Source organism: Pristis pectinata, chromosome 40, assembly GCF_009764475.1.
Source record: "Pristis pectinata isolate sPriPec2 chromosome 40, sPriPec2.1.pri, whole genome shotgun sequence".
NCBI lineage: Eukaryota > Metazoa > Chordata > Chondrichthyes > Rhinopristiformes > Pristidae > Pristis > Pristis pectinata.
In genome coordinates this window covers 5,560,154-5,580,154 of record NC_067443.1, presented here as the reverse complement: position 1 = coordinate 5,580,154, position 20,001 = coordinate 5,560,154, and the positions used below count along the sequence as shown (strand labels likewise).

Here is a 20,001-nt window from a genome sequence, read left to right as displayed (position 1 = left end):
AGTTGCCCACTGAACTTCCTGCCCTTCTTCATTTCCTCATGCCAACTAAGTCACGGTACGGCACGGCGACACCGTAGCGGTTAGTGCGACGCTATGACAGCGCCAGCGATTGGGGTTCGATTCCCGTCGTTGTCTGTAAGGAGTTTGTATGTTCTCCCACGTCTGCGTGGGTTTCTGCCAGGTGCTCCGGTTTCCTCCCACATTCTAAAGACATACGGGTAGGTTAATTTGGGGTTTAAAAAATGGCCAGCGCAGACTCGTTGGGCCGGAAGGGCCTGTTACCACGCTGTAAATAAAATTTTAAAAAAAGTCAAACAGTAGTGGCCTTCATCATGCTCGCTCCTTGCATCTTGATGAACGAGCTCAAGAACAGAAGGGAGTTCAATGTGGAAGGCAAACTACCCAAGGAGATAAGTACTCTGGGCAAAGAAGCTAAAAGTCTGGAAGGAGTCAGAATGTCCAAGCTTATGGTATGGCAGCTTATTAAATAAAAAAGTTTGATTTTTTTTATATATACACATGATGGCAGAGAGGAGAATGAGGTGCACTACAGAATGATGTAGGTCAATTACCATGGAGGGATGCATCCTACATCAGAATATTAATACATTAACCACATCAATTTACAGCACATTCAAAAATGAAAATGGAGTTAAACTGATTCCCTTGCTAGGTTCTACTCAGACAATCACAAGACTCATAACAAAAGATCACAGACCACAATCCACCAGTTACACTGACTCTGGTAACCGACTGACCATTGCACTATATTATTCTTGTTGAGAGTGCAGGAGGCAAACTGGTCCAACACAGTTCTACCCAACAGCCTCCAACAACAAAGGACATTAACAAGACCAGAAAGTGTAGACAGGCACAGTGGTGTAGCGGTTAGCGTAACGCCTTACAGTGCCAGCGACCCGGGTAAGGAGTTTGTACGTTCTCCCCCGTGTCTGCGTGGGTTTCCTCCGGGTGCTCTGGTTTCCTCCCACATTCCAAAGACATGCAGGTTAGGAAGTTGCGGGCATGCTAAGTTGGCGCTGGAAGCGTGGCGACACTTGCAGGCTGCCCCCAGAACACTACACAAAAAAGATGCATTTCACTGTGTGTTTCAATGTACATGTGACTAATAAAGATATCTTAAGGGGAGGCTAGGTAGATCATGACAATTTATCAGTGCAAAATTCAGAGTTCAGCTTAGTATCCAAGTGGCAACCACATGCTGAGCAACTAAAATATTTAAATTCTACAAGACCAAATGTATATTATACAGCACAGAATCAGGTCATTCAGTACAACTAAGCTACACCATCATTTATGCCCACTAAAGCTTAACATTTTCCTCATCTAACCATCAGTATAGTCCTATACTCCCCAGCGTGCTCTTCTAGCTTCTGTTCAAGCCCAACACTACTTACCTCAACCATGTAAGTTCCACTCTTTGGGTAAAGAAGTTTCTCTTAAATTCCCATTAGGTTTCTAAGTGATTATCTTATACCAATGGCTCCCCTCCCCACCCCACCATCTCTGTCAGCATAACCTTGCAATTCTGGCATCATCTTTCCAAACACTTTTTGTGCATTTCCTTTTCGTCTCTATTTTCTTTATACAACATGGCCACAGGGATTACACAATATTCCAAGAGTGGCCAAACCAGGTTTCGATAAAAGTTCACATAACCTCTCTACTTTTTAAATTCTTTCCTTTGCGATAAACACTAATACTTAAATTTTTTTTTATATGGTTTGCCTTACTGACCTGCATTGGCTTTTAATAGAACATAGAACACTATAGCACAGTACAGGCCCTTCGGCCCACAATGTTGTACTGACATTTTATCCTGCTCTAAGATCTATCTAACCTTTCCCTCCCACATAGTCCCACAATGATTTGCACATTTGCCTCTCTACCCCATTTACATTCCAAGTAATAGGTGATTTTTGTTTTTCTTACTAAATAGCTCACTCTTGCCCATTTTACAAATGGTCTGCTGGGTATATGCCCGTACGAGTTTATTAATGTCTTCTTGCAACTTCTGTTGCATTCAGCTATAACTACCTTTCCCCTGCTCCATACAACTCTCTGGAAACCATACAGTCAGAAAGCTTTGATTCCAAAGTCCAAGTTGAAAATACAAATTTTGACGATCAACAGTGGCCCTCGTTGGACTCCAGTTCCCAACTCCTGCAGCTCCAAACTGCCACCTTTTACCTCTAGACTCTACTTGCTGGCTTGTAGTCACCTGACTATCCACACTCCCTGCTCCTCCAACTCTACAAGTTCTAACCCTCAGTATGTGCTACCTTATCAAAGGCTTTTTTTTAAAAAAAATCTAGATAATTATGTGCACTACATTATCTCATTTCAAAGAGTTCAATGAAGCTGGTCATGCAAGATTTTCCCTTGAGAAATCAATAGAATCCAAGAAATTACAGCACAGAAGGAAGCCAATCGGCCCATTGCCCATACTAGTCATTTAGGCCATTTCCACAGCCCAGCTCTCGATCCAGTCTTACAGATTATGGCACTTTAAATGGGATGGGTGCTGTCTCCACCTCCTTTGCAGGCAGTGAGCTACAAAATATCACTGCACTTTGGGTGAAAAAAAATTCCTTAATCCCCCTCTACTCCTTTCCCCAGTGTATTTAAAACTACATGCAGCAACTTTACACATTTCTTCTAAAGGGAAATTATTAACTATGTAAAATAGCATCTCTTGTTATTTCTTCCTTTGGATCCTGTTCCACCTCATCTAAGCCTCTTAATTTTATATACCTCAATTAAATCCCTTCAGACTTTGTTCCAAAAGGGATAAAAACAACTGTCCTGGACAATGTGCTCATAACTGAAATTCTCCAGCCCTGACAACTTCTTCATAAAACCCCCTGTATGTTCCCGAGCACCAATCCGGTCAATCTTGGAGCTTTCTCTCTAATTCTGGATGTCTTACTATCTAGCTGTGATTCATTAACCATTTAATAGGGATGATTGTATTATAATGCCTTGACTAAATAAAATGTATCCCTTTTGCCTTCTTAACTACATAATCTGCCTGTCCATCAACCTTCAGGGACGTGTGATGTGTGATGATAAACTCTTACAATCCCTCCATTCCTGTATGCTTACCAGCATCCTAGCATTTATTTAGTGTGATCCCTTGCTTTGTTTAGCTTCCCTAAATGCAATAATTCACATTCCTCCTCACCAAGTTTCAGTTGCCACTTTTTGCCCACCTCAGCAGTCCGTTTACATCTTCCTGCAACTTTCTTCCTTGATGTTAGCCATGCTGCTAATTTTGGCATCACTTGGAATTACCGTTGGCCATGAGTGCACTTTTGGCTTCCAGACATTTTTCTATTTTCTTCTTTAGTAGGGATTCCATTAGGGAATAATTTCTGACTGCTATTATTATAAAAATAGTAACTCTGAAACTACTCCTTTATGCCTCTAAATGCATCTGTTACCTTGAACTATAGTGACAGCAGCTTGGATGAAAGAGAACAACTCCTGTCAATAGAATATCTTCAATGTCTGGCTTATTTTCTAGCTCAGCCTGAGATGTTTACCATGGGGTTTTCGGGTATGAGACACCAGTAACTCTGCACCTTTGAAATTATTCAGGAGCACACTTACATGAGTTAAAAGGTCACAGAAGGACAGGAGGGAATGTGATCTGTGAACAGAGAGCCACGTATACACACTGACCCACCTTAAACCAGCAATACAAAACCTCTGTACTCAACAGCGCAGAAAGAGTGGGGGGGGGGGGGGGGGGGGGTGAAAAATCGGTGGATGTAATGGATCTGGGTTTTTGAAGTATTTGGCAAGCACCACATGCACTAAAAAGGGTGCAGAAAAGATTTACCAGGATGTAATCTGGATTGAAGGATTTCATTTACAAGGAAAGACTGGATATGCAGGGTTTGTTTTCCCTGGAGCAGAAGAGACTGGGGGCGGCGGGGGGGGAAGACGGGAGTAAGAACACAATAAGAGGTATATACAATTATGAGATGGATACATATGGTGAATAGTAAAAAAAATCTTTATTCCCCATAGCATAGACATTGCAATAGAGCCTGAGACAATAGAGCACAGGTTTAAGGTGAGTGAGAGGAGGTTTAGAGAGGATCTGAAGGGACATTTTTTTTCCACACCAAGGGCGGTTGGAACCTGGAACGTGCTGCCTGAAGACATGGCAGAAACAGAACATTAAAGCAGCATCTGGACAAGTATTTGAATCAGCAAGGCATAGGGCTACAGATCTAGTTCATATAAATGGGATTAGTGTAGATAGGTGCAACCGGTGGCAGGAATGAGGTGCACCGAAGGGCAGTTGACCTTTCACGTTGAGATCCTTCATCTGGGCTGAAAGATAGAGGGGAGGTGGCTGGTATAAAGAGGTCAGGAGAAGGGGTAGAGCAAGAGATGGCAAGCGATAGGTGGATCCAGGTGGTGAGGGAAGAGTGAAAAAAGCGACAGGGGCTGTCAGGTGGAGGCAGCAAAGGGCTGCAGATGATGGAATCTGATTGGAAAGAAGGTGGATCATGGAACCAAATAAAGGTGGTGAGGTGGGAGGAAGGGAACAGTTGGGCGAAGGGACCCAGTGGGAGGAGTTTGTGGGTGATGGGCAGATGGAGTGGGTGGAGGAGGGGAAAGAAACAGGGTGAGATGGGTGTGGAACTTGTAGATCAGGAGGAGAGAGAAAAGGGACAGAGAGGGAGCAGGTTACTTGAAATTGGAGAATTCAATGTTCATGCCATTGGATTGTAGACTACCTGGGGGGAAATATGACCTGCTGTTCCTCTAGTTTGTGCTTAGCCTCACCCTGGCATTGGAGGAGGCTGAGGGCAGACAGGTCGGTGTGGGAATGGGGAGTGGTTGAATTATCAGTTTATTTTGTATGTTCTTTTAGACATCGCTAGCTGAGAAGATGAGTCTTTCCTCTTAGATGAACAGTGCTGTGGGACAGTTACATGGGATCTAATGACAGAAACCCCTGTGTAGAGTTACACTGATCCACTGCTGATTTCACACATTCTATGGGAATGTCCAAAAGATAATAAGGAAAAATGTATATTTCCAAAAAAGGGATTTTATACACAAGCAAGAGAGGCTAGTGCTGGACCTTGCTCCTGGTAACTGGTAAAGCAAAACCAAAAGGGAGACATTCTGATTTCTGAATTTTTGTTTGCACCAGTGTCTGGATGATTTCTGTCTGGGCTGCGTCAAGTGCCAGGAGGCCAGACCTGGCCCAGTGTACAAATTGAGTTTGTCATCTCTGCCGTAGACACTGCGTCTGCTGCGTTCTTTTTATCTATTCAATTGGACACTGCTTCAAAAATTTATTACCTCTATCAAAAATGACTTAAGCTGACGGATCTCTGCTGGCTGATGTGCATTTAACATGCCGTTTTGACATGTAGGGTTTTAAATTCTGCCCTTTTAAGTAGGTTATGTAAAATGGATGGTAATGCAAAGCGTCAAGGCATGAGCATAAAATTCTTAGGAAAGGAGTTGGGTGGATGTCAGAAAGTAATTTTTTTTCTCTACAACCATTTTTTATCTAAAATAGAATGGATTCCCTGAAATCCTTAGAGTGGAACAGTAAAATGTCCAGAAAGGGGCGCACATTTGTCAGTAGTTTACTACGCAGGTTTAGGAGAATTTGTGCATTTTAACAGAATCCTTCTTGGAGAGGAATTCGTCGCAAGCTTTGGCTAGTTTTTGTTTCTTGCCTCTCCCAGTGGGTCAGAGGTGACATGGCTTTGTTCTGTCTGGTTAGGGGAATCAGTGCAGACGTGACTGGATTTAGTCTGGGCGCGATGGTTCGCCACGGACGTTGCTGCACTTGGACTTATTGTGGTGAGTTGGTGCATACGTGGCTGCATTTGGTCTGGTCAAAATGGATCGGTGTAGACGTGGCTGCGTCTGGTTGGTCACTGCAGAAGTGGCTGCGTTCTCTCTGGGTGGATTAGCTGCCTTCTAGGAACATAAGAACTAGACAGAGGAGTATGCTTGTGGTCCCTTAAGCTTGCTCCAGCATTTATTTCTGATCCTGTGACTCAACTTCCCTTTCCTGCTGATCTTCCCCATACTTTAGATTCTTGGACATAAGCAATTAATCTTATTCTTGAATGAACAGAACAACGAAGCATCCACAGCCTTCTGCAATAGAGAATTCCAAAGCACTGCAAATTGCTCTTCTTTCTAAGACACTTCACCTTGCGGGGGGTGGGCGGGGGTGGTGTGGTTCTGGGTTATATACCGTCCAGGTCAAGTAAAGTTGGTTCACATCCATCAGTGAAGACAAACCAGTTGCTTCATAGTCACCTTTACAAATAATAGCTTTATGTTCAAACACTATTCAACTAACTTCATTGAAATTCATGAGCAGTCTTTGTGAGATAGTCCAAGCCTCTGAATGCCTGTCAAGGGACTTAACCACAAATGGTACCACATCCCTCAAAATTATACGTTGTATGCGTCATTCTGAACTCCAGTGAGCTCGAGGCCAATCTTGTACTCGAGCATTCCTCACAGGACAATCTCCTCATCCCCGGAATCCATCTAATGGATCCCCGCCATACTGATTTCAAGGCAAGTATATCCTCCCTTGCGTAGAGTCAGAAACTGTGCATGGTTTCGCCAAAACCCTCAGCGATTACAAGCCCTCCTTACTTTTGTATTTTGTAGTCCTTTGGAATAAAGATATCATTGACTGTTTGCTTACTGTGGCTGCGGATTTGCTTTCTACTTCTCATGATTCAGCGGTCCCAGATTTCTCTGTGTGCTTACATTTACCAATTTGTTTTTCAAATATTTATTCTTCCTACAAAAGTGAATAGCTACACATTTCCCACATCTTGCTTGCTTACTTAATGTGTCTGTTTCCATTTGCAGACTCTTTCTGTCTTCTTCACAGCCAGCTTTGTATTAATGGGAAAACTTGGATACGTTACACTGTTTCCTCATCCAATTCGCTCACATACATTGTGAATAGAATCATAGAACAGTACAGCACAATACAGGCCCTTCGGCCCACAATGTTGTGCTGACCTTCAAACCTCACCTAAGACTATCTAACCCATTCCTACCAGATATCCCTCTATTTTAAGTTCTTCCATATGCTTATCTAGCAATCTCTTGAATTTAACCAATGTACCTGCCTCCACCACCATCCCAGGCAGCGCATTCCACACCCCAACCACTCTCTGGGTAAAAAAAACCTCCCTCTGATATCTCCCTTGAATTTCCCACCCATTACTTTAAAGCTATGCCCTCTTGTATTGAGCATTGGTGCCCTGGGAAAGAGGTGCTGGCTGTCTACTCTATCTATTCCTCTTAATATCTTGTACACCTCTATCATGTCTCCCCTCATCCTCCTCCTCTCCAAAGAGGAAAGCCCCAGCTCCCTCAGTCTCTCCTCATACTGCATACTCTCCAAACCAGGCAGCATCTGAGAGGCCGAGGCCAGCTCTGATCCCTGTCGTAATCCAGTAGTAATAGGCTTGTATACCACTAGCCCCTGAGCCCTTACAGATTCATAGAATTCTACAGCATGGATAAAGACCCTTCAGCCCAACTCATCCAGGCTGACCAAGATGCTTACCCGTGATAATCCCATTTGCTTGCGCTTGGCTCATATTCCTGTAAACCTTTCCTATCCTAAGACATTGGTGAGGCTGCACTTGGAGTATTGTGTCCTGTTTTGGTCACCCTGTTATAGGAAAGATGTTATTAAACTAGAAAGAGTGCAGAAAAGATTTACCAGGATGTTGCCTGGTCTTGGGGCCCTGGGTTACAAGGAGAGGTTGGGACTTTTTTCCCTGGAATGTAGGAAATTGAGGGGTGATCTGATGGAGGTATACAAGATCATGAGGGGTATAGGCAGGGTGAAAGCTCAAAGTTTTTTTTTCCCCCAGGGAGGGGTTGCTATAAACAAGAGGGCATAGGTTTAAGAATAGAGATGAGAGATTTCAAAGGGACATCAGGGCCAGTGGCTTCATGCAAAGGGTGGTGCACATGTAGAATGAGCTGCCAGAAATAGTGGTCAAGGCGGGCACATTTATAACATTTAAAAGCCATCTTGATAAGTACATGATTAGGAGAGGTTTAGAGGGCTATGGGCCAAACACAGGCAGGTGGGACCAGCTCACTGGGCAACACAGTCAGCATGGACAAGTTGGGCCGAAGGGCCTGTTTCCACGCTGTATGACTCTGACTCTATCCATGTACCTGTCCAAATGTCTTTTAAACATTATAATTGTACCTGCCTCTGCCACCTCCTCTGGTAGCTTATACATTTACTGTGTCTGTGAAAAAACTAGCTTCCAGATCCCCTTTAAGTCTTTCCCCTCTTGCCTTAAACGTATGCCTGCTAGTTTTAGACTTCCCTACCCTGGGGAATGAGACTGTGACTAAATTACCTTATCTATGTCCTTCATAATTTTATAAACCTCCTATGAGGTCACCCTTCAGCTGCCTCTGCTCCAGGGACAACAGTCGCAGCTTATCTAATCTCTCCTCGTACCTCAAACCCTCCAATCAAACCTGGCAACATCCTTGTGAATCCCCCCTGCATCCCCTCGAGCTTAATCACATCCTTCCTATAGTGTGGTGACCAGAACTGCACACAGTACTCCAAGTGTGGCCTAAACAAATGATTTGTACAACTGTAATGTCGTCCCAACTCAGACAATGGACCCATCACAGATGCTGCCTGGCCCACTGAGTTCCTCCTGCAGTGGTTTTTTTTCCGCTGATAATTCAACCCATTTGTTGCTTGTGCGACATTTCATCAGCAAATTGGCTGTTGCAAACCTGTGACCATAGCTTAAAGGCGACCATTGCTTTGGGGTAGCCAAACTATGTAGTAATGCTCCACAACTTTAAGGGCAATTAAAGTAAAACAAAACAAAACCGTATTTGCTGAAAATCTGAAATAAAAACAGAATTATGCTGGAAACACTCAGCAGGTCAAACAAACGGTCACCAACCTGAAACATTAACAGTTTCTCTTTCCACAGATGCTGCCTGACCTGCTCTGTGTCTGCAACATTTTTTGTTTTTATCTTGCAAGGACAACACTGCTAAATTATTCGGTTCTTTAATGCAGTTTCAATCAACCCCATATCTCACTAACCTTTGCCTGAAATATAAAAAATACAATGAAAAGTAAGGAAGAGTTTCACAGGAAAATTAAAAGACTAAAGTACATGCTTCATTGTGTTGGTAAAATCATTTTGAAAGCAGATAGTCAAAGCTCGATGACAAACATGTATTGATTGATTAGACATGGCAGAATCACAACAAAATAAGCTGTATCTGCGCTGGTGTGTGCTCACTCTGCAACAGTTATGCAATCCCAGACATAGGCATGGCTCTTAATTCTCAAGGAGTAAGACAAACCATTTCCCATTTCAGAAAGGACGAGGCCCTGGACGTTAGTGAAGAGCCTGCCACGAAATGCAAATTTAAGCAGAATATTATGAAGCATGCGATGCATCATCTTTGTGTTACATTCCACACAATGAAAATCTTACATTTCCACATGCCAGAGGCAATTCAGCCCATTGAGTCAATGCCAGCTCTCTGAATAATCCCATCAGCCCCACTCATTTCCCTCTCACATACCCATCAACTCCCCGATCCCCTGCCACTCACCTACACGAGAGGCAATTGACAGCAGTTAATTAACCTATCAGCGTGTCTTCGGGATGTGGGAGGAAACCAGAGGATCTGGCAGAAACCCACATGGTCACTGGGAGCACGTTCAAACTTCACACAACAGCACCCGAGCTCAGGTTCGAAACTCGGTCGCTAAAGCTGTGTGGCAGTAGATCTCACTTCTTTGACATTGGAGACTCCAATGACAGAGGAAAATGGCAGCCAAATAAAATTTGCCTGGTATTTTTATGCAACTTGATTGAGATTTAGGATTTGGTTCCACCTTATGAAAACTGAGAAGGCACGGCATGCATGACCCCATCAAGGAAGGGAACACCAAAAGCTTCAGGAGGATCTTGAAGACTTAGCAACTTCACAAAAAATGTAAACAATAAAAATATACTTAGTACATTAACAGCCATAGCCTTAGGGCTGTTGGCAGTCCCTACTCCTTGTACTTTACCAAGCGTAAGTGGAGCGTTCATTCAGAGGTTGGGAATCAGGACGACATTTGATGCCATACACAAGAATACTAAATAAATCAGTTAAAATGTTTTAAATAACTTAAGTATGAATCAGTGCAGATTACAGACAAGGTCTTGATCTGAAAGGAGGCACGAGAAACAAAATTATAAGCTGCATTTCTAACATTTTGTCATCAGTACGTGGGGAAGTGTCTGCAATATTCGAGGCAGGAAACACATCCAGACAAAACCCCAGAAGTCAGCGAGACGCAGCGTGGAGAAAGGCCCTTCAGCCTATTGAGTCCGTGCCAACCATCAAGGACCCATTTTTATACTAATCCTACATTAACCCACTTCGTTCTCCCCACATTCTACAACTGACCCACACCAGGGGCAACTTACAGTGGCTAAATTAACCTACCCACCCCTCAGGTGATAACCCAAATGCCTGCATTCCCTCAACAATGGCCCAAAAAAAGACCAGATTCAACCCAGGGGCAAGCCACAGTTGATGCAGGCACACATCAAAGTAGTAGACTTCAAGAAGGAGTTGGATATTTTTCAGTGCTGGTGGGATCACAAGATCACAAGACAAAGGAGCAGAATTAGGCCATTCGGCCCATCGAATCTGCTCTGCTACCTCACCATTGGCTAAACTATTCTCCCATCTAGCCCCAATTCCCGGCCTTTTCCCCATATCCCTTGATGCCCTGACTAATTAGATACCTATCAATCTCCTCCTTAAACGTCCCCAATGATCAGGCCTCCACAGCTGTACATGGCAATGAATTCCATAAATCCACGACCCTCTGGCTAAAGAAGTTTCTCCTCATTTCTGTTCTATTTGGGTACCCTGTAATTCTAAGACTGTGCCCGCTTGTCCTGGACTCACCCACCAAGGGAAACAACTTGGCCAGATCTACTCTGTCCAGTCCTTTCATCATTCGAAATGTTTCTATGAGGACCCCTCTCATTCTTCTGTACTCCAATGAATACAGTCTAAGAGCCGACAATCGCTCATCGTAAGCCCTTGCATTCTGGGATGAAGGGATATGGGGAGAAAGGTAGAACAGGGTATTGAATTCGAATAATTGGCAATGATCATACTGAATGGCAAAGCAAGCTCAAAGGGCTGGATGGCCTACTCCTGCATTTCAAACATCATGGTCATGGGTGGTACCCACTGCAACCATGTGTGGAGGATTTACTTGGTACACCAACCTCCCTGGCCTTCGGGCTCCAGGCAGTCCCCAGAAGTCAGTCATGCAGCACGGAAACAGGCCCTTCGGCCCAACTGGTCCATGTCGACCAAGATTCCCATCTAAGCTAGTCCCATTTGCCTGTGTTTGGCCCATATCCCACTAAACCTTTCTGATCCATGTATCTATCCAAATGTCTTTTAAAAGTTGTTCTCGTACCCGCCTCGACCACTTCATCTGGCAGCTCGTCCCATATACGGACCACCCTCTGGGTGAAAAGGTTGCCCCTCAGGTTCTTACTGAATCTTTTCCCCCCTCACCCTAAATCTATGTCCTCCAGTTCTTGATTTCCCAACCATAGGAAAAAGAATGCATATTGACCCTATCTGTGCCCCTCATGGTCTTATACACCGCTATAAGATCACCCCTCATTCTCCTATACTCCAATTTATTCCTATCCCAGCCTGTTCAACCTCTCTCCATAATGCAGTCCCTCGAGTCCCAGCAACATCCTCGTAAATCTCCTCTGCAATGTTATGAACATAGAACATTACAGCACATATAGGCCCTTCGGCCCACAATGTTGTGCCGACATGGTATCCTGCTCTAAGATCTATCTAAGCCTTCCCTCCCAAATAGCCCCCCATTTCAGTATCATTCATGTGTCTCTCTTAAATGTCCCTAATGTATCTGCCCCCACAACCTCTGCCAGCAGTGTGTTCCACGCACCCACCACTCTGTGTAAAAAAAACTTACCCCTGACATCCCCCTTATATCTTTCTCCAATCACCTTAAAATCTTCTCATTCAGAGGCTGAGAACTACTGATGTACTTGATAAGTGACAGACAAGAACAATAATCATATCTTTAATATCTCAAATAACTGCTAACAGAAAGCTACCGATGAAAATTTCAAGCATGCCAAGAAGCCAGCATCAATAGTGCACTTCAGAAAATACCTGGCTACACTAGGCAGATCAGAGCCAGTCACTACTTCAGTTTACTCTGGCCATAATTACTGGGTTTGTCAGCGCCACTCCCCACTGCCTTGTTTAAACACTCAAAGAAATATGATCTGCTGCTAATTATAGTTCATTAGAATATACACCAGACAAAACAAAAGGAAAAAAAATGTAAGAAGTGCAATCCTGATAAAATTTCTTGGCAAAGCAGCTGTTTATGCTTGGATCAGTTTTTGTTTTGAGACACAGGCTCCTGTATTGAAAATAATTCTAAAAAAAATGCAGTGCTTGTTCTTTCATTTAACCAATTTTGCTCTGTAGCTAAGTTCTTCAAAAAGAATAAAGCCTTGTATTATAATTGGTCATCTGCAGACCCGAGATTCACAGTTAGCCTCGATTAATGCCTAAGCAATCAGGAATGTGTTACGTCCGGCAGACCAGATGCACAGACACAGGAAGAGACGAGTTCAGTTTGAAACCTGTAAAATGAGGACACGTATCCCGTCTTGCACAGATACCATTACGTTCCAGCAGCAAACAACAGGAAAAGTTGAAGCTAACTATTTTGTTCACTTTAAGCGACAGAAATCTAACTTTCACAAGCTCTGCTGTCAGTGTCCGCTGTCCTGGAGATATGCAACAATGCCCTTCTCGTACACACATTTCTGAATGAGACAAACACTGACCTGTATCGCAGGGTTCCTGACAATGGTCAGGGAACAGGCTGCATACGTGACCTCCAGGCCATGAGGGACAGGTCAAGAAAATGTGTTTGTGTGTGCATCTGTGTCTGAAAAACAACTTGCATTTCTACAGCAGTGCTATAATATCACAACAGAATTTTAAAGCATAAATTGAGGCCATTCAACCTATTAAAGATTCTTTGCAAAAGAGCTATACAAGTAGTTCCACACTTTTTTTCTGCTCAACCCCAAGTAGCCCTGCATCTTAATTCACTGCCAATAAGCTTTAGAAAGTTACCAGAGAATCTGATTTCACTACCCCTCCAAGCAACAGATTCCAAATCATAGCAGCCCCCCCCACCCCGCCCCCGTACAAAAGTATATTCACATCGTTCCCTCCTGTTGTTTTGTTAATTATTTTAAAGCCATGATGCCTGGTATTGATCCACTAACAGGAAAATTTCATCCCCTCCCACTCTCTGCCTCCCAAAACCCCGAGTAATTTTAAATGGCTCTATTAGGCCCCTCAAGAACTGGAATTAGGAAGGAGAATAAACTGCCGAAGGAATTTTTTTAAAAAAATGATGAAAGATTTTTTTTAAACAAGGGTTCATTAGCAAGCCAATCAATTTGGGAAGCAGGTCCTTGGAGACATAATCACACCATCCACTCCTACAGCACCCAGGGGCACGTGTTAATAGAAGTGCATTCTCAGGACATCGCTGCAATAATTCGGACAAATACAGTGACCATAACAAAGAGTAGGCCCCTCAAACAGTCAATAAGACTATAGTTAATCTGACCAATGGCCTCAACGTCACTAGTGTCTGACCCCCATAACCCTCAACTCCCCCATAGCCAACCTTAACTCAGCTATTAGAATCCTTGATGACTCAATATCCACAGCTCTCAGGGTTGAGAATTCAACACCCTCAAAGATGAAATCTCAGTCTTAAAAGGGCATCCCTTTATTCTGAGACTGTGTCAAGCTCCCTTAAGAATCTTAAATGTTTCAATAAAATCAATTTTCAAACAGCCATGTCGCAACCAAATAATCTGCTTTAGAAATATTGGCAAGAATACCCAATCTTTCAACATCTCTTAAAAGATGTGGATTGGAGGAAACCTTGGTCTCAGTTTCGTCTCTCTGTAGAATAGTGAGAAAATACTGTCAGAGTGTAAACTAGATTGTGAGAGATGGGATCAAATTGAGCTGCGCATCTTTAAACCTCCGATTTTGATAATCAGTAATGCTCCTTCTGGTGCTGTAGCCGAGAAGTTTAGTTCACCCCACAACCAATGCTGATAATTAGCAAGGCATCACTAGTTGTATCAAACATTCCGCAATTAACAGCAGCCTGATATTTACATCCTGGAAATGGGAAAGGAACAGTGGAATGTAAAGAACTTGTTTTCATTTGGACAGAACTAGAAAGAGCTGTACAACTGCTGTAAGCTATGCTTTAAGAAAACCTCGGTAACCACAATTAAGATTGCCTCAACATGCGGCTATTGCCAAAGGCACTCGCTCCAATGCTCAGATTCAGACTCGCCAGAGGGGATTCAAGAGCCTACAATAACACAGCCTCTACACAGTACATCCCAAACAATAACAAGTTTCACTGGAAACCTTCCATGCAAGGAACCCATGTACAGAAAATAATAACTTCACAAAATTGGTTTGAACTCTGCAGTATGGACAGCGAGGGTTCGAGAAAGATGCGGGAGTTGGCATTTGGGCATGGTCAACAGGTCCTCATTTAGAGGAGATTGTTAAATATGCTGCAGCATTATCAGAGCAGGCCACAAGAAAGCAGACGGGTGCAGAAGAGCAATGGGTTGGGACTGGCTCCTATTAAAGAATGTTAGTTCCATCTTTAACATCCGTCCAGAAATCTGTTGCATATGCTACAGTATTAACAACCTAGTGCAACACTTTCAAGTAGTAGTATTGAATCTAGGTCAAATGAATTGTTATCCAACTATGAGAGTTCTGAGAGAAACAGTCCTGGGTTATCAGATTCTGTGTATGTGGTTGTTGGGTGAGCTAAAATACTTTTGTGGCCAATAGTGGCAACTGCCCACAATTTGACACCAAACTGAGTGTTTCGTACAAGGACAGGAACAACGGATGACTTTAGGACAGACTAGTGCTCTGTTCTTTTCTTTGACATTCATCTATGGTGTGAGCAGCGTTCCTCTATACTGGAGCCTCTGTTTTTCATCACATATATTAATACCTCAGATGAATGGAATGGGCTAAGCAAATGGGACTAGCTTAGATGAGCATCCTGGTCAGCATGGATGAGTTGGGCTGAAGGGCCTGCTCCCATGCTGTATTACTCTATTGCTCTAATTCTCTCTCCCTCCATAAAGTCTACAACTGATGCCAAGAAAGGAGAGGCACACAAAGGTAATGTTTCTCTGAGATCTGTGCAGAAGTCCCAGATTTATATTGTATACAGTAATGGCTCAGATGAAAGAGAGTGGGGCAGTAAAGTCTCCAAAGAATACTAAGAGATAGGAAGCACACTAAAGTGTATGGATGGAAACAGACCCTTTAGAGTAACCAAAACCTCAAGATTTATCAAATTTCATGATGATACCAACACGTCATTGCTTGCCCGATCTCCATGGAGTTTGTACTGTGTGGGTTTTCCCTGGGTGCTCCAGCTTCCTGCTACATCCCAAAAGACACACAAGTTGGTGGGTTAAATGGCCACTGCAAATTGCCCCTAGTGTGCGGTCTTGCACTAGTGTCCTTCTGCTTATTTTGTACACGTGTAAGTCATGTATAATTTACGTTAAGTTTACCTTAATTTATGTTCATCCTCGTCTTGTAATGTACTGTGCTGTAAAATGCTAATTTTCATGGCCTGTGTATATATGCCAATGACAACAATGAATGTGAACTTGGGTGAAAGGTACAAAGTGAGGGGTTGGGGAGAATAAAATAAAAATGGGATTAATATGGGACTAGTATAAATGGGTGGCGAATGGTTGGTGTGGTTCAGTGGGCTAAAGGACCTGTTTCCATGGTGTATCTATGACCGTCAGGAAGTTGATAGTTTCACTTTAACTTCATCTTCTATTTCATTCTGATTCAGAAGTTTTAGCCTTTCCATGCAGTTAAGATTTCACATTCTGCACTCTGCTTACAGCCCACGTTTGCTCACGCCTGGCTTGCCCTTTGAAATTCCCTTCTTCCAAAGGTGTGAGGAAAATGGAGATCAAGACCTTTGTCAGATCAGGGCATGATTCGATTACAGAATGCAGGCAGATAAACTGAGGAGGGAATCCGAGCTGACCAAATTATATCAAATGGCAGTACAGGCATGAGGGACCGAGTGGTCTTCCCCCACTCTGCTGTTCTGAGATACATGCAGCTCAAGCAGTACCACAAGATCACAAGACAAGGGAGCTGAAGTAGGCCATTCGGCCCATCGAGTCTGCTCCAAAGAAAAGGGGAAAAAGAAACGAGAAATGGGGGGTGGGGGGGGATGGGGAGTCTGCTCCATGAGCAATAAAAAACTATTCTAACCCTAATTTCTGGCCTTATCCCCATATCCCTTGATACCTTGACTAATTAGATATCTATCTCCTCCTTAAACACCTCCAATGATCTGGCCTCCACTGCTCTACGTGGCAAGGAATTCCATCAGCTGGCTGCCGACAACTTGACCCATCAGCAGGTAGAATTCCCGATGCAGTAGTGCTCCCAGAGCAGAAATAAGCATGCAACTTCATTATTTACAGCAACACAAAAACACTGGAGAAACTCAGCAGGTCAGGCATCATCTATGGAGGGAAATGGACAGTCGACGTTTCGGGTCCAGACCCTTCACGAGTTGACCTGAAACATCAACAGTCCATTCCCTCTGGGGTCCTCCAGCGTGTGTTGCTCCATATTTCTACTGTCCGCAGTCTCTTATGTCTCAACTTCATTACTTAATTATTTCTTGTCAAAGGAAACACCATGAAGTTACACCTTGACAGCAGACAGATGTCTCAAGTTGCAAGGAAGAGAACATCAACTGATCTCAATGCTCCCTCAAGCAGAGCCCAGCTCTGAAGAGCAAAACTCTTTTGCTACAGACTGTAATAGATAATATGTAGAAAGGAAAAGAAACCCCAGCCAAGGGCATCTCTCCCACATAGAAATATCTGCAATATCCATTGGTGGATCAGAGGGTCAAATATACATCCATCAGCTGGTCGTGTTAGAGATGATCCTTGAACCATGGGATTAATGAAGATTTCTGGCCATGTCCTGTGTCACAAAGGCTCAGGAAACACTGACCAATGAATGATTTCTCCCCGGAATCATATCCAAGGAAGTTTCACAGATTCCCAACACCCACAAACCATTGCTATTACATCCACTGTAACCATAGTGCTTAGTTTGCCTTATTGTGAATCTTGTTTCATTCTCATCCATGGCCCACACTGTATCTCAGACTGACTCTCAAGTGACCCAAATTTCCCTTTGCACTTCCAGCTCCACTACTGACTGATGCAAACAAATTTCTATAAATGTACAGTGGCGAGCGTTCTGACTGGTTACATCACAGCCTGGAGGCTCCAATGCACAGGATCGCAAAGGGCTACAGAGGGTTGTAGAGTCAGCCAGCTCCATCACAGGCACAACCCTCCCCATTATTAAGGACATCTTCAAGGGGTGGTGCCTCAAGGTGGCAGCAACCATCACTAAGAACCCTCACCACCCAGGACATGCCCTCTTCTTGTTACTACCATCGGGGAAGAGGTACAGGAGACTGAAGACCCAGTCAACAATTCAGAAATGGCTCCTTTCCCTCTGCCCTACTTTTTTTTTGCACTATTTATTTTTGTAATTTATAGTCATTTTATATCTTTGCACTGTACTGCTGCTGCAAAACAACAAATTTCACATCATAAGTGTCAGTGATAATAAATCTGATTCTGAACAAGGTGCAAGGCCATCCATCCTGGCATCCCAGAATTATGTCCATATGCAGGCAGAAGGGATTAGGTGTCATTAACTTAATTAGTTCAGCACAACTAGGGTCTGTGCTGTATCTCTCTACGACTCTAGGAGTTTCACAGAGTTTATATGATCACAGGGCACTGCCTGAGATATAGCCAGGAAATAAATAAATAACAGTGAGAAAGAATTTGCAGAGACACTAGGTTAAGTTTAGATATTAAGGGAATCAAGGGATATTCAGGAAGACTAATTCTTACAGATGCATCATAGAAGGCATCCTGTCTGGATGCATCACAGCTTAGTATGGCAAATGCTCTGCCCAAGACCGCCAGAAATTGCAGAGAGTTGTGAACACAAACCGGCCTCCCCTCCACTGACTCCATCTACACTTCCTGCTACCTCAGTAAAGCAGCCAGCATAATCAAGGAACCCTCCCACCCCAGACATTCTCTCTTCTCCCCTGTCCCACTGGGCAGAAGATACAAAAGCCTGAAGAGCACATACCACCGGGCTCAAGGGCAGCTCCTATCCTGCTGTTATCAGACCCTTCAACAGACCTCTCATACATTAAAGGATGAACTCTTGATCTCCCAATCTACTTTGTTGTGGCCCTTTCACCTTATTTGTCTACCTGCACTGCAGTTTCTCTGTAAGTGCAACACTATATTATGCATTCTGTTTTCTTTTTTACTACCCTGATGTAATTATCTGTCTGGATGGCATACAAAACGAAAGGCTTTCACTGTATCTTGGTACATGTGGCAATAATAAACCAATACCAACGACCAGCAGTGATCTAATCAAATGGGTGAGCAGATATGCAGGGCCAAATGGCCTTCCTCCCCCCCCCCCCCCCGACTTCAGTTTTTTTGTTATGTTCTTATTCAAGAGCTGGGGAGGATGGAATGAGGATAATTAGGTAGACCAAAGAGACAGCATGGGAACAATTGTCCTGAAGAAGTGTCCTGACCCAAAACCTTCATCTAGTCCCATCATTCTAGTTGATCTATACCACGCTGTAACCTCAGAGAACTTTCCTTGCCTATCTATCACACCATCAATTTTCTGCCATTGCAAACAATATCTCATCTGTTCCCTCAAATACCTTTATGAGTTAAATTAAGAGGAGATTTTTCCGCTCTGGAAGAATATTTTCAGGTTTCCTTCTGCTTTTCTCTGCGCTGATCCCACGTTAAGTTGTCCAACTTCTGCATCTCTCCCTCTGTCATTGTCTTTTGGGCATGAAATGGTTGTTGCTTATGCTTGGGGCAGCTGAGGAAAGGAGCCCTGGGTTATTTAGCTTACAGCAGATCTCTCCCCTTCTCCTTTGTTCTTCCAACGCCCCTGTGGGCAGCCAGTCTGCAACCAATCAGAATAGTCAGCATTCTGATATGGAGACTCCAATGCACAGGATCACAAGAGGCTGCAGAGGGTTGTAGACTCAGCCAGTTCCATCACCGGCACAATCCTCCCCACCATCAAGGACATCTTCAACAGGCGGTGCCTCAAGAAGGCGGCATCCATCACTAAGGACCCTCACCATCAGGGATATGCCCCCTTCTTGTTACTACCATTGGGGAGGAAGTACAGGAGCCTGAAGACCCACACTCAACAATTCAGGAACAGCTTCTTCCCCTCTGCCATGAGATTTTTGAACAGTCCATGAACACTACCTTGTTATTCCTGTTTTTTTGCACTATTTATTTTTGTAATTTATAGTCATTTTATATCTTTGCACTGTACTGCTGCTGCAAAACAACAAATTTCACATCATAAGTGTCAGTGATAATAAATCTGATTCTGAACAAAGTGCAAGGCCATCCGCCCTGGCATCCTAGAAAAATGTCACCTGGTTCAAACATTCCCAAATGGCATCACAAGATTTTTGTGATCCCTTTAGCAACTCTGTGGATACAATTTAATTCCCCAATCTACTAACCAGGAAGAAATCTCAACGTTTTGAACATCATCAAGCAATCACTTTGACTTTGTCCCTACTCTACCCATCCTACCTCCTCCATTGTTAATTCTTGAACTACTTTATCGTTTTTTGATTAGCTTCAA

At 43.5% G+C, this 20,001-nt stretch overlaps 1 protein-coding gene across 4 annotated transcripts in view; it reads right to left on the bottom strand.

The window, feature by feature from the left end:
* Positions 1–20,001, bottom strand: part of smad10a (SMAD family member 10a) — a 78,683-nt gene that overhangs the window by 52,988 nt on the left and 5,694 nt on the right. The window lies entirely within an intron of this gene.